Genomic DNA, 12197 nt, shown 5'->3' with positions numbered 1-12197 from the left:
TGACAAAGCACAGATTTCCCCATGATACGATCTAGAAATCAAGGCCAAAGAGCAAAAAGCAGTTGCCTCATCTGCAACAGCACATTCACGCATCTTCTCCCCACAAAACCTGCAAGGTTGTGATTAAAAGCAGCAACTGAACCCTGATTGTATGGGTGGGGTGGGGGGGAGAAGTGGGCGAGTGCAATTCACTTTCCATGCAAACATAGCTCACACTCCTACCCAATAAATTACCCTCCTAGGAGCTTCCTCCCACAATCAACCAAAGCAATCCAAGCCACAGGTATGCTGCAGAGAGCAGGTGCACAATCTAAGCAAGGCAATTCTGGGGGAGGAGCAATTCTTGTCAATCAAATCAAACTTTAAATATGATTTCCTCCCCCAAGGCGAGGGAGAAAACTTGGCAAACAGTTAAGGGATGGGCCAAGTCAAGGTGATTCAGATTATCTGCTTGGATTCTGGTGCCACAGAGCATTCATCTCATTAACCAACATTTCATTGCATCATTTATACCAAACAGGAAATTTCACCACCAAAAAGCCCTATAGCAATGGCTGCATACAGGGTTAGAGAGATTGCCCAGCCTCCTCTCTTCACAGAGCACCACCAGCCAATATACTGTTTTGCGTGCACACAGAGACCCCCTTCCTGGCCTTTCCCTTGCTTGGCTCAAGAGTGCAGTAGACAGCCAGACATTACAGTCACAGAAGAACGTCTAGGCTAGCTGTAATAATTGGATGCAGCTGCAACAATAATCTGGCCAGCAGTTTCACCAAAGCAGGCCCTTCATGTACCACCACCGCTTCGCTGTTCAAACTGCCTCCAATTGCGCAGGGCCAGTTTTTCATTTTTAACGGCTCTCCCAGCTTCCTGCAGGAAGAATCTGAGGAATTCCAAAGTGAGGTTTCCCCCCTCGCTTATAAAAGGACGATGTGTTGAGTTTGCAGCCAGGAATTCTTTGGCTATTTCCTCATCAGGTCACATGCCAACAAAAGGAGTGCCAATATACATTCATTCCCCTCCTCCCTGGAAGAGGGAATGTAGGCCTATCCCCTTCCCCACTAAAATCAAATATGCACATAAAGATACTGACATCAAAATTGGTCTGTCCTTCATCACACAAACTGACTCTATTGAAGCTGAAATATTTGCTTTGAACTGGCGTTAGTTCAAGCCTACTTGACGGTCTTGGAAAAATTCCAAGTAGCAACAACTCACACAAGATGCCCACATATAAGAATGGTAACCTTTCTTCCACTCCACCCACTTCCTTGAAATGGTCTCTAAAATTTCAGCTCTGGCAACTAAGAATCTGAAATATCCCTTCCCCCGCCCCAACTGATTCTTTAAGATAGAGGTAGGGAACCTGGAGTCTAAATACTGCAGACCTCACTTTCTGGTCCTAGGGAGTCTCCACAGGCCACACCTTTCACTGGCCCTGCCTAAAGCCACTATCCTAGAGCAGTTTTGCCTGGCTGAAATGTGTCCTTGAACTTGGATAATGCCTCTTCCTTGCCTGGAGAGAGAACAGGGAGGGGCGTGTGTAGGAACTAATGCCTCCCTTCTCCTATATCTGTTTTTCAAAAACCTGGAGGGACATTTTACCTGGTGGTGGGAAATCCTTTTTGGGTTCGTAACAAGAGGACACTCCTTTAAATGAATAATGGCTACTTCCTTATGACCATCTTCAGCACTTTGAGTGTTCTGGGGTCCTTCCAATAAAATGCTCTGAGCACCCAGAAGATTGGCCCAGGTGTAGGAGACCTGGCCAGAGTACAGGATTTCTGAGGGATCCATGGGCACCATGGTTCCTTTTGCATTTCTTGCAGTGTGGTGTAGAAAGACCAGCTAAGCAGCTAGCTGTGGCACAGAATTATATTTACCTGATGATGGAACTTCCAGACTCTGTATCCCCTAGCGACAATTGAAAAGGAAGGGCGTGAGAGAGAGGGAGAACAAGCCAAAGGCACGTCTGCTAATTTCAGTTTATTTGTGGGACTACAGTGTGCCTGGTGAGCAAAGAATCCCTAGGCAAATTCCAGCAAACTCCCAAGTCCACGTGCACAGCAAAGGTTTGTTAGCTCAAGAGGCTCATCCTTTCGAGCAGCCCCAACCTGGCACCTTCCAGATGTTTTGGACTACAACTCCCACCAGCATGGCCATGGGATGCTGGGGCTGCTGGAAGTGGTAGTCCAAAATGCCTGGAGGACAATAACTTGGCTAGGATGGTTTCCTTCTGTAGCCAGCAGCTTTTCACAAAGCATTTCTTTAAAAGGAGGAGCTGGGACTTTGCCCACTGTTGCACCTGGGTCCCTGCATTGTTAAATGGATTGCAGGGTTTGCTGCAGTAGCTCAGCCATGGATGGAAAGCAGTCTACATGCTCAGAAGCACAGTGTTAATCCACATGTTTGGAGCATGTGGCAGATTCCAGGACTGTGCTCTGGTGAGCCACTGAGCAAATTAATCCTACAAACTGATCTTAGGTATGGCTGTCGGGCAATTAATGAATGACAGTTGATAACTCACAAGGCAGGTGGTATGAGGCTGCTTCCTATGTTCCTGACTCAGACCCTTGGGCCCATCTAGCACAGTACTGTTTACACTGACTGGCAGGGACTCTCCAGGGTTTCAGTCAGGAGATCCCAAAGTCTAAAATATTTGTACTGTACTGAGACAGCAGCATTTTAAAGCACACTATTAACAGGAAACGACTACCTTCAATGTTTTCTTTTTCTCATTTTTTATGACAGTGGCACACTGTACTCAAAATAGCCTCAGAAAATAGGTAAGTGGTTTTTTTTTAACTCTGCTAATTAAAATCTGTTCCCATGGATTCATCAGCAAAAGATTTAGTTGATTGATCTACTGATTAAATCAATTAAAGCTTGAAGCTCAAGTCTTAAACTGTGGGTTGTGTTTCGCAAACAAGGCATAAGAAGACTGTTGATGGTTACACAGCACCAAGGATTAGAGCAAAACTCCCTATTTTTCCTTCAGAAGGCAGAGCACCTCCATATATGGGGCTTGCTGGGCATGCAAAAGTATACAACACAGCCTGTATTTTGCTTATGGGCCTTGCCTCGTGCAACCTCCCTCCACACTGCCCATTTGCAGACTTCAGCACCCTCCTTACCCCTATCTGCTAAACAACTGCACAACAGCTCCTCCAGGCAACAACACAAACTGCTTGCACGGGCAAGCCACATCAGGAGGCTATTTGGATGTGTATTTTTAGGTCCCTCTTAATGCAACTTAGCAGCTGGAAGTAAGCAGCAAAGCAAAGCACTTTCCTCAAGACTTAATTTCTAAAATGTGAGGGGCCCAGACTCAATATTGGCCTAGAAGGCATTCTTCACTATTCCACCTTGGTGTGTGAGGGGGCCTGAGGCTGCTCAGTGGTGAGAATTCACTCAGCACGTGCCCAGTAACATGTTCACTTCTTTAGAATGAATGAACATAAGAACAGCCTGCTGGATCAGGCTCACCTAGTCCAGCGTAGGTGGACATCCTTTTCTCATAGTGGCCAACCAGATTCCTGTGAGAAACCCTCAAGCACAGCTCATGCACAATGGAAGCATTGCTGCTTCCAACTGTGGAGGTAGAGCATAGGAATCATGGCTAGTAGCCACTGATAGCCCTCCCCTCCGTGGATTTAGACTAATCTTCTTTCAAAGTCATCCACGTTGGTAGCCATCACTGCCTCCCGGGGGGGGGGGGGAGTTCCATAATTTGACTATAGGCCTATGCTGCATGAAGTACTTTCTTTGATCTACCCTGAATCTTCCAGCATTAATTCACACACTCCAAGGCTAAGCCCATGGCAGTGGAAGCAGACTCCGATTCAAACACCCCCCCCCCCCGATTTCCTAGGCTCATTCAGCGATCTTTGACTGGACTATGATGGGGTTATAGCAGAAAGATGGGGGACAGTTTTGGCTATGATGTAAGGAGACACCTGCTGACTCAGGCCAAAGGTCCATCTCAGCCCAGCATCCTGTTTCCAACAATGAGCAACCAGAGGCATCTTTGAAGGCCACAAGCAGGTCAGGAGGGAAATAGGCTGATCCTCACAGTTTGTCCCAGGCTTCTGGTATTACTGGTAGGCTGCCTCTGCACTTGGAAGTTCTAGTTAGCCATTATGGTTCTTGGAAGTTCATAAATGTACTGCACCTTTTTTTTTGCTTTTTTGTCAGAGAGTCCAGTGACCTTACAATCTTATCCGCTTCTTCTTTTTAAGGATAGTTATGGAGATTTTGCAGCAATCTCCCTCAAACTGGTACCCACTACATGTCTTAAGACTACAACTCCCGTCAACCCGAGCAAGGCATGGCTGATTCACAGGCACAAAGTTTTTCACAGGGAGGTGCTCCTCCGCAACCACAGCCAGGAGCATTAAAGTTATCCCAGTGCTCAGCTCTCTGTGATTATGCTAATTCAGAACTTAACACAAGCACACACCCTCCTACGAAAGAAGCGGGATTTGTATAATTTATTTTAAAGCCCCTCCTTCACTCACGCTTGGCTAGTACTTACGAAACACAAGGGATTTACTTTATCTTTCCTCCTCCATTCAACGGCTTCTAGCCTAGATCCAGCAGTTCTGCCTGCACCAATCTTTCAGGGGAGGAAATTACATTTCTGTGGACATAGGGAGTAGCTGTGACACAAGGCTAAACCCTCAGCTCCAAACGTGCTCCAGACAAAAGCTGCCAGGCTAATCCCACCCAACTGCACTGCACTGGGCAATTCCTTTTATCTGCTTTGCTCATGACAGACTTCAAACTGATTTCATGTCAGGTCTCAGGCACCTTACAATCCTGCTTTCCTAAGAAGAAAAGCCTCTTCTCTTCTTGCAGATTGTGGTTAAAGGAAGGTGGCCTTGTCCCAACAGCCAGAGTTAGCATTTCTGCAAGCGATGCAACAGAATTTCCTAGGATGCACTGCAGAAAGTTACTCCCCGCAGCAGCCCAACCAGGCCATGCCTGGCCAAGTGCTTGGATTAAACCTGCTCACCAAATTGACTGAAGCCCACCAGGCACAGATCAAGCCTTGCCAGATGCTAAGCAACCACCAGGCAACAAAACCAGGAAGTTTCTGGAGCCCTACAGTCTGGCATGGTCCATTTAAGGAGCATATTTCATCCACAGAAAATAAGGAAGCACAACACCAATGAAAGAAAGTTGCAGCTCCAATACAAGCTTCTCTTTCTGCCATTGGAAGGAATATCATCTCACATTGGTGGTGGCAAGCCCTTGCTCTAGCTCCTTTGGGAAGTAGTGGTCTATATATTACAGCAACCCATGCCTTGCAATCCTGGTTACAATACCATTCAGTGTCATCACAATACATTACAATACAATACATTTCAGTGTCCTCAGGTGTGACATTTGGCACCAGAAAAGGCCACTTCAAGTGACACGATTAGGGCCACTCCATCAGCTCAGCTGTGAACTGCCACAGTTGGGCTTCCCACTTGCGAAGAACTCACCCTCTCAGTGGCCATTCCTCCTGGTTGCCCAACATTTACTTTTTTTGAAGAATTTGTACCTAAAATTGCTCATTCTCCAGCACTAGATGCTACACTGAAGAGTGGCCCTCACTTCAGCTATCCCAGGGAGTGGTGGACCCTTCCCACTGCCATGCCTTCATCTATTCCTTAAACTGAAACCCTGCCTGGCCTTTTGATTGGCTGGGAGACCCCTATGTAAGCTTCCCACCTTTGCAGCTCATCCAGTCCTTGGGCATTCTGTTCTTCAGGCCCCTCCTGGGTCTCCCACCTGATTAAGAGCCCTCTCTGATGCTTCATCTGGGTTGGCATTCAGCTGAGCTAAACCCTGGGCTTGTTTCCTTAAGGTTAATTTTATTTTAAACATGTACCAAGTGCATTCCACTTGCCACTAAGTAGCTTGCTTTAACAGACTGGTGATTTTGGAACAGAGCTTCCAGGCGATAGATGTCAAATTTGAGCCCTGGGCACCCAATTGTACATACAACATACACTCTTCTATCTCCTTTTCCTTTTCTTAAGGAAAATAACCTCTGTTGCCAGCCTCCAGCTCATGAGTCACCTGCTCATTCTTAGTCTCTGAAACTGTGTCGCCTCAAATTTTGGGAAAGTATGTAAGTGGACATAAATGACTAGTTTGTTGTCGGGAACCGAAAGCGCCCTGGTGATGCCAACCTCAGATAAAGCGGGTACTTTGCAGAGCTGCTAAGTAAACAGCCTCTTGGCTTGCCATGCCAAACACTACAGTGCTCACAGCTGCTGCCCATTCTGGGACGCACCCTGCAGGAAACACAACTCTCCCTCCCTACTCTGCATGGCAAACTCAGCTGCTGATTGATTTCCACAACAGGAAGGTTGTGGCAAGCAATGGGAGCTGATGAAGCATCCTTTTACGTTGTTTACCAAAGGGTCAAATCAGATACGCACACACTTCCCCAAACACAAGGCAAACTTGCCTTCCAGCAGGCAGGGCAGCTTGAGAGCTGTTAAGAAGGCAAACACGAATGCCCACCCATCTAAAGCAGCCTTTGCCAACCTGGTCAGACTACAACTCCCATCAGCCTCAGCTACCACAAAGGCTGCTCTAAAGTGCTGAAATGCTAGCAATCATTAATCAGTGGACAGGTGCTTGGCTCACATCCTCCAGTTACTGAATCTGCATCTGCCTTCTCTCAGCTTGGGGCATTCTGTGCTCTGAACTCTATGGGGAATGGCCCTGTTATATGATCAGGTGGTCCTTCCAGGATTCCCACTCCTCCTTTTCACTCTTCCCAGCTGTGCATGAGTGCTAACTGTGGTTAGCCATTGGAGAAACACTCAGCACATAAGCAGAAGCATTCTTGCTTATTGCTACTTTGCATGTTGCAGGGCTGAACTTTGCACTGCAAACAAGTCCTGGGAGAAGACTCCAGCCCAGGTACCTGCTCCCTCTTTGTGGGGCACTAGTGGTCTGGACTGGTTAGACTGCTCTGCCATGGGGATAGGCCTGTCTTTCCATCACTGATAATTATTTGCTTCCTTGCACTGGCAAGGGAACATTGATGAGGAACTACTAGCTTCCTATACTGATGCAGCCAGAAGAAGAATCCGTGGCAAAACTGCACAGCATCCCTTTCACAACAGCCCTTCCCCCAAATAGGACATTCTGGGCCTGGAAAACGTATTAGCACAAGTTTGATCAGAAGGGGAAACCTTGTTGATTGCGGTGCTGCCCAGTTCATGTTTCTCTGTAACAAGGCCTCCTTGGTGGTGGATCCCTATTTTTGGAATGCTCTCCCTAGTATGGTGTGTCCAATTTACATTCATGGGGGCAATTTACATTCAGGGGGCATTTGCTGACTGAAAAGATGCTCTTCCCAGCAACTTTGTAATTATTTGCTGTGAGGATATGCAGCTGTTTTAAAATGTTTTAAAGGTGGCCTTAATGTTTATAAAGAGGTTTTTATCTTATTGTAATTGCATTGTTTTACTACCTTGTTGCTTACTGCCCTGTGCTCCTTTCAGAGCAAGGGTTGGGCAGAAAATTAATTAACAAATAAGCAAGCTAACTAACAGGAGAGAAACTGAGTTCAGCATCAACTCCCAAGGGAGCCAGATTGCACCTCATCCTGAGAGAGAGAGAGAGAGAGAGAGAGAGAGAGAGAGAGAGAGAGAGCACAAACTGCAAGACCGACCTCCCACCAAAAGGCCAAGGTCATGGTTAATCAGGTTTTTTTCCTGTCTTCCACAGAACAAACAATGGCAAGATTCTTTGGCTGATGCTGCTTTTGGCAAATGGAGGCTGTCTGGGTTCCTGCTGGCTTCTCTTCCAAAGCACTTTTATTCCTTGAGTAAGAAGGGTGTTGCCTGACACATTAAGACTTCTTACTGGAGCTGGAGAACATCTCTGCTTGCATACAGATCTATTTGCAGCACCTGCACATTCACACATTAGGAAGGGGCCTGCCACCCTCAGCGCCATCCCCTTGTTACTTATGTGCTCTGTGCCTAGGCGTATGCTGGCAAGAAGGGGGAGGAACCATAAGCAAACATTTAAATACAAGGTGTCTAAATATAAAGTGACTTAATTAATTCAGTCTGGTTTGATTAAAGTTTAAGCTAAAATAATTAAACCTTGCTGATAATGCCAGGGCCTCTGCATTCATTGGCCAAGGCATTGGAAAGGATTTGAGAGCAAGCTAACTTCTTCCTGAACAACCAGAGAAGAACACAGATGGGTTACATTATGCACCTCCCTTTCAGAAGAAGGCACACCAAACCCTTTTGCCTCCTCTCTTTTTTCCCCATGAGAACATTAATGGGAGATGCCTGAGGCACCCCCCCCCCCAAAAAAAAAACTTCAGGGGGACCGGGGCCTCAGAGCCCTTCCCTTGCCCCCCCAATTCAACTGGCTTCTAAGAAGAGCAACAATTTCACATGGGAGAGCCCCAACTCAACCACAGTTTTAACTCTGCAGTCAATTACATTGATTAATGCCTAATTCATTTCAGTCTTCTGTTATAAAGCACTATTAACATGCAAGGCACATCTTGTTTGTCCTCTCACTTCCATTTTGCAGATGGAGAAGACCAGGGGCCCTTTTTTCTGCATGGAATCCCCCCGCCACACACACATAGCCTTCCTTTTCTTGAGCTCACTGGGTCAGGTAACTGGAAAACAACAACAGATCATTTGTTCACCCTTATATACACATCCACAGGCACCGCCCATAGAAGCAAGGTGGGTGGGTAGCATCTAGCATACAAACCTTAATCGTGGCAGCATTTCCACTGTTAGAAGAAATATACCATCACCACCTTGCCACCCCTGGAAAAGCCTGGCATCTATTGTTAGGATGGATGAATAGGTAGAAATGTGTATATTCTATGCTATTTTATAAGAAAGAAAAGGCTTTGATAAGAAAAGAGCAGCAACAGTGGGGTATTTTGGGTGAGGGGCAGTACAGGATGTCCATCCAACCAAGAACAAAGGTGCAGAGGTTAGTGCCTGCTTAATGAGGCACTTAGTTGGAAAGTCATGAATGGGAGGCACAGGTAGGAACCAATGATGCAAAGCACCTGGAGGAAAGAAAAACACCCTATGGGCTGAGCAGTAGATGTTGGTCCAAGGCCACCCAGCCAAATGGGTGTCTCTCTGGCCCAGGTGCTGCTGCTCTCTAACCACTGGATAGAATTGCCCACAGCCCCAGTTCTAACGCTGCCCCCTGGAGGTGCTGGTGCCATGATTTAAATAAGGTTAGGCAGCTGAGGAAGAGGAATCATTCTGCTGGGTGATGATGCTGGCCCTCAAAACAGCAAGGCAGTGGCAGCAACAGCAACAATTTAAGTGGGCCTGGAAAGCATCCAACAAGCAAAACAAAATAGCTACCCTGTTCACCTCCCTCCCACCCCTTCCCCACCCCCAGCTGTTCAGAGCTGGACTGGAAGGAGCCAATGCACATCAGAGAAGGGTTAAAAATATTGCCAGCTGGGCCATCTGATCTGGCAAGGCAGAGGAATGAGCAAGGGTGGATTTATCAGCATCCCAGCATCCATAAAGACACCAGGATTACAGAGGAGACAATTCCTCCTCTTGCTACCCAGCAGGGCCAATGCAGCCACACAGAGAAACTAGGATTTCAAGTTACAGGCATAAAAATGTCAACCATGGGTGCTGGCCTGGTTCAGATCTCTACTATGCCATGAAACTCACTGCCTAACCTATTTCAAAGTGTCTTGCAAGGCTGTCATAAGGTTTAGGTATGTGCAGTGCTTCACACATCCTCAAGCATCCTTTCCCAACTTCAGCCACTTTGGACTACAGCTGTGCTGGAGGGCACCAGGTGGAGAGGGCTACTTTAAAGGACTACTTCATGTTAACTGAAATGAAGGTAACCGAGCCTGCTGCATTCTGCACAATTGCCCTGACAAAGTCAGCCTTGGCTCTCTATGGCCAAAATTGGCATCCAAAGAATGTCAACTTTTATGAACCCCCCCCTTTTTTTAAAAAAAGCCCTGGGAATTGTGCAGGGCAGCACCCAGGGCTAACCCAACCACAGAAGCAACCATCCAAAGCATTTTGGAAGGTTCATCCCAACATCCTCTTCAACACTGGAAAGGCACTGGTTTTGGGTGCAGGATGTAGATAATTTCCCTAAAACATCAGCACAGATCAACCTTTAGATTTAGGGGGCAGGGGAGAGGGAGGAAGAGATGGAGAAAACTGCAAAATAATTATTCTCCAGGACACAGCAAAGTTGCAAGGTGTCAGAAAGGTGGGGAGATGATAGGTTCGCAAGTGTTAATTCAGCAGTAAAATCCCTTTCATTCAAGTGTAACTAAATCCTATATGAAAGGTAAAGATAATTTACAAGAGGGAAAAGGATCACCACTCCTAGCTTTGTGGACAAGGAAGTCAGGGGTAATGACTGGTGAACTAGTGGGCATCTTAAAGCACAGGAAAGCCTCACCTCCCATCAGGGTTTGCACATTTGATCACAGAAGCAAAGGAAGGCTTTGTGTGCAGACTAGACTACTAGCCTCACTCATGGTCCGTTTCAGGCTGGAATGATGGGCTACTCTGTCCTACATCACCATTTGTGCCTTTTTGTTTCTTAACACACAGGAGCCCCTATCTGCCTCTTTTGCATAAAAACTGAAAAGCACGAACCATTCAGAATAAAACAACAACCACTCAGCCTGCAAAGGTGATGATGTTTGTGTGTGTGATGGATCCTAGCCTTTCTTCTTTCTCCCTCATGGCCGCCCCCACAAAACGGCTCTATTGTTAGCCGAACTCCCGTTCTGCCAAGAGCACGCAGGTGCTTTTCAGCTTTGGGGTGGATGAAACCACCTGGAAAATCTGCATTCAATTTCATCCCCCTTCTGGCCACAGCGCCTTTGTTCCTGCAGTTATTATACAAAGCTGGCAAAGGATGGCAGCCAGACAGACAGCAAAAAGGAGAGAGGAGGACTTGGGGAGAGGAGGAGGAGGAGAAGGAGGAGGAGGCTATGGTTCTTTTAGGGTTGCCAATATGCAAAATCCCATTTCCAACAGGGCACTGGCTTCTTTTCTCCCCCAAAACAAAAAAGGCTATTGTAGGGGAAAGGAGCTCATGAACAGGAAACCCATGAATGTATTGTCATCATTGCCACTAATACATTTCTTGAATCCCGCCACTAGCCAGACCACAGGGGCAGCTTAGGCCCTTTCCGGTGGGGTTACAATCTGCACAAAGCAGGTGATGCTGAGGGGGGAGGAGGATAAGGGACAAGTGCAGGGCTCAGTTTCAGTGCCAAGACTCTGCAACATACAAGGGTGAGATATTCATCCATTGAAATGGATGTTGGCTGGCAAACAGGCTGGGGAGGGGGAGAGTGCCTCTGAGCATCTGCAGAGTTTCTTCCAGTCATATATATTTATTTTTTGGGCTATGAAGCAGGCTGATTAACAGGCCTTGTTAGATGGAGCAAGAGAGATGAATCTGAAGGTGAAAAGTGAAGGTGTGGGCTTGTTTTTGCTATAGTTTGAACATTTCATCATCTTGGAACTTTTCTGAAATGTTTTGCTGGTTCTTATTGTTCTCGTGATCCCACTCATGCCACCCTGGCAAATATACATAAGTAAAGGCTGGGATTAAAAAATATATATTTTAAATCAGCCTTCCCCACCCTGGTGCTTTCCAGATGTTTGGGACTACAATTCCTATCAGTGCCAGCCAGCATAGGGAATTCTGATAGGAACTATAATCCAAAACATCTGGAGGGCACCAGGTGGGTGAAAGCTGCTTTTAGCAAACAAGCAAGTCTCTCTCTTAGTAACGACTGGAGTCTCTTTGGCATCCTGTAAGGTGCCTGGCACATTCCTGAGGCTTATTAAGCACCAGACAATCATATTTCTGGGTTTGTAGCAGCAAGCATGGAATTACATTGGCATAAGTGTAAGTGCAGAGGGGGGCAACTGAAGATGAACATCAGCCTTGGATGAAGTCCTTTCTTGGTCTGGCTGGATACTTTAATGTATTTCCTGGTAACCAGTCATAGTCCCATCCCCCTACGCTGCGCATGGTAATTTGCACTCTTAATCAAATAATTGGAGTGATTAGGCAATGGATGGTTTGACTGCAGATTAAAAACAGAGCTCCAATAGACTGGAACCTGCCATCTGGTCTCTCTGTGTGTCTCTTTGCTACCTCTCAATGACTCTTCAGAA

General features: G+C 46.6%; 1 protein-coding gene and 1 long non-coding RNA gene across 19 annotated transcripts in view; one reads left to right on the top strand and one right to left on the bottom strand.

Moving 5' to 3' along the window:
- Nucleotides 1-12197, bottom strand: part of MACF1 (microtubule actin crosslinking factor 1) — a 181855-nt gene that overhangs the window by 87230 nt on the left and 82428 nt on the right. The window lies entirely within an intron of this gene.
- Nucleotides 2750-4412, top strand: LOC117051324. Its single transcript, XR_004427175.1, has 2 exons — nt 2750-2786; nt 4239-4412. It is a non-coding gene; the product is annotated as an uncharacterized LOC117051324 (long non-coding RNA).

The sequence above is a fragment of the Lacerta agilis genome, chromosome 8 (assembly GCF_009819535.1).
Source record: "Lacerta agilis isolate rLacAgi1 chromosome 8, rLacAgi1.pri, whole genome shotgun sequence".
In the NCBI taxonomy this organism is placed as follows: Eukaryota; Metazoa; Chordata; class Lepidosauria; order Squamata; family Lacertidae; genus Lacerta; species Lacerta agilis.
The sequence above is the reverse complement of the archived record's forward strand: the minus strand, read 5'-3'. Positions and strand labels throughout refer to the sequence as shown.